Here is a 3771-nt window from a genome sequence, read left to right as displayed (position 1 = left end):
TCCGTCTTCTTTCTGCATTTGTGGCCCCACCAGAAAACAAGATGGACAGTTCAGCAGCATTTGATTACCATCGTGGAGGGAGTGTGTGAATTTTTGCTCTACGACTCACTGTCAACCAAATTATGAGTTGGAGGATAAGGATCTTTTGGATTCATGACAAATTTAGACAAGAGGAAAGAATGGAAATTATTGTCGCAAATTTCAGCGGTATTTGAACGACTCGTTTTATCCCCTCTAGATGATATGGGACGGATGACCTAGACACTATGAGGAAAAATCCACAAACAGGGGGGTGAACACTAAACAAGAATGTTATTTTACAAGCATTTTATTACAAAATAAAATTCTTATAAATTTGGCATAATGGAAAGTAAAACCACAGCTTTGTCGAACATAAACTTGAAACCTTAAGGGCATATATGTTCACAATTGTGGCGATAAGGACGATTACTCCTCAGCCATTTCACAAATTTAGAAAAACACCAAAACTGAATCTCATTATAGTAAAACAATGACTTGAATCTAAAATGGGACAACTAAACGACAGTTACTTTACTACTACAACGTGACAGCCCTGGGGATGGCAAACTTAATCTCGGATAAAATACTGACGGTGGCCGGTATGCATATTCCCAAAGTGCACTGAGCGTTTGGACAGGCTCCACCCCCTAGCAGACGACGCCCTATTTGTTCTCCTCCGTCATTAACTTATTTTGTTATGTTTTTATTATTTTTACGTTGTGCAAACATGAAATTGTGATATATATCCACATTTTACGATAGCTATATGCATATTTTGCTATATAAATCAATATTATTCATAATATTTTTGTAATATGCTGCTAGCCAAAGTTCGTATGTCTAAAGTTTTACATTACGATGTGAATTGATGCTATGACAATTATACAAATATATACACATTTCATCATAATTGAAGCTCAAAATGTGACAGTTAATAGTGTTTCCAGATATATATTTACTTGATTAATATGAGTAATTGTCAAATGACTAGCACATTTAATAGGAAAGGAGCTTCATTTCCTAAACCCAAAGTTTTGTTTACATTCGTCAGCTGACGTGTGGCCTAACTTCTACTTTTCTTTTACTATATACAAGATCAGAATTTGTAAATACATTTTTGTTTTTCAATAGAGAACGAAGAGGGCATCGTCTGCTAGGAGAGTTAGATATCTCCGCCCACAGTGGCTGTAGGGGGCGGAGTCTGGCCAAACACTCAGTGCACTTCGGGAATATGCGGCCAGTACCTAATAATGTCACAGGAAAAATATCACAATGCGGCTAGGGAGAAGAGTCCCGATCAATTTTCAGTTCTTTGTTCATGCTTTTACGGTGTTGCAATTTTATCACAAGTTCGTTGCCCAAATGTTGAGGGCCGATGACAAGATCGTAAAGGACCAAGCAGCAGCTACATAGGGTAGGGTTGAACAGACAAGGTTGACAATTTTCACAATTTTATTTAAAAAATAGACTATTAAAGTTGAAAAAAGAGACAGTTCCCATATATCACAAATATATCGACTGGTTAACAAAATTAAAAATTTTTAGTCATCAGAGTTGCAAACTGACTTTCCTGTGTTAGTTTTTGATGCTGATTACGTATCTGAAGTCCGTTTTTCTCTATGGGGTCACATTTTAATGTTACCGATACTTATTGTTTAAACGTACATGGTATATGTATATTGAATACAAGATATGACACTTACATCCCTTTTTATTGTACAAAATCAAAACTATTACATACAAAATAAAGTTAGAATATACTCTAATTAAATACTTTCTTTGGTGTGTTTTGTCAGGTTTCATCTTTGTCTTACATCCAGCAGTAGTCAGCTAACATCCCTGCATTCCAAAATCCTTGATATCATTGTTCCATTGATGCAATATCTTGATGAAATCGTTCCCCTTGCTCATCAGACACTGCTCCAAGGTTCTCTGCAAAAAATTCCAGTATGAATCAAGGAAATGGACTTTCAGTGACATCCGACAGCCCATTACAGCATAGGAGTCTAGAAGACATTTCACTCTATTTCTAAACTCTAGAGATCTCTTAATTGTTGCCTAGAAAATTTTCACAGAGCCATTTGAAAGATTCCCAGGCTTTAAGCTCAGTCTCATCGTGTTGTGAGAAAGTTGTTGTCCTTCAGGAGTTCTTTTTTCTGTGGTCCTACGAATACGCCTTTCTTCAGTTTTGCCTCAGTGATTTTTGGAAACTTAGCCTTCACATATTCGAAACCTTCTGAGCTTTTCCTTAGCAAGTGTCTTCACGAATTCTTTCAAGAGGCCAAGCTTCGTGAATCCTGATTGTATTCCCATCAACATTTCAATCACCTTCAAGTCTCCACATATTTTCCACCTGTAGTTTGTGTACCTTATGGCATGTTCTCGTAACACTCCTTCATGTGTACTGAATGTCCTATGTGAATGGATGGTTTCTTGTTACCGTTGTGTAGTAGTACTGCCTTGAGACTTCTCTTAGATGAATAAAAGAATAAGTGCCATTCAGATGGAACATATTCTTGAAACAAACAGCGAAATAACACTTCAATGTTATTACTGAAAGAAAGCGGTCCATCAACAGAGAAATAGGAAGTCAGATTCCTATTTCTCTTTCTGAAATGAGTAACACAAACGTCTTTCTAAAGCAGACATTTTTCTTGTAGACGAGATGCCAATAGTTCAACTTTATTCATAAATTTATTGTAATATGCTGCTAGCCAAAGTTCGTTTAGCGAGGGTTTTATCCTTCAACAATGGCAAGTCTCTAACCAAATCATTCAACTCTCCTTGAGAAACTTTCTGTGGTTCGTTTTCATTTCCAGTCACAAAATCCGCATCCACCTCGGTTTCTTCGCTATCAGCAGTATTTTCCTCAAGAAAAACATCTTCGTCAGACATTTGAAGGCCATTCTCTGGTGGCACTGGAATAGGAAGGTCATCATCGTTGTACTGTACTGGTCTTCTTCCTGATTCCAAGTTGGGATACACAATCTTATGCTTAGTCTGTACAGTAAGCCAACATACAATAACCTTGCAGAAATAACAGTCCGTGAAATGATCCTTTGGTTCTCTCCATATCATAGGTACCGCAAACGGCATTGCTCTCTTCCATATACCAATCCCTAAGTCCATTTGAACAAGCTGAGCAGATGATGTGCGGTGCCCAACTCTTATCTTGATCCCCATGAGAACATCTAAAGTATAACTGGTAGATCTTGATTTCAGTTCTGATGGTACGTTGCTGAGCCTTGGTAGTGAATCAACCACAGACATAAGAAAATATATCAGGACTGTTCTTGCAATGCCTTGACATCCTGAATAGAGTTTGATGATGATGACGATGATGATGGGACACCTGAAACAGAAAGTAAAGTTTTGTAAGGTACAAAAGATGACCGATGAAATATTTTGTAAAAAAATGCCATCTAAAATCATAAAAAAAAACATAAAATTGCATAATGTACGCAATTGGGTATAAAATACCAACCAGAATTTACCTGTATAGGATGTTTACGCGTAGTGATGCTGCTGATCAGAATTTTATTCCTCTCTGTTCTCATCAGACAAACTGTTTCTGATAGAAGGAAACCGATTACTGAAATCGATGGCCATAACTACATATGAAACACAACATAAAATCCCTGATGAAAATTGGCGGTTGACAAGTGAATTATTTACAATTCTCATAAGTGTGAATCTACTACAAAATGGTCATAAAAAAGAAGGGGGTAATCTTCACAAAACAGAACACAA

Source organism: Macrobrachium nipponense, chromosome 47, assembly GCF_015104395.2.
Source record: "Macrobrachium nipponense isolate FS-2020 chromosome 47, ASM1510439v2, whole genome shotgun sequence".
Classification (NCBI taxonomy): Eukaryota; Metazoa; Arthropoda; class Malacostraca; order Decapoda; family Palaemonidae; genus Macrobrachium; species Macrobrachium nipponense.
This window is presented reverse-complemented; position numbering follows the sequence as displayed.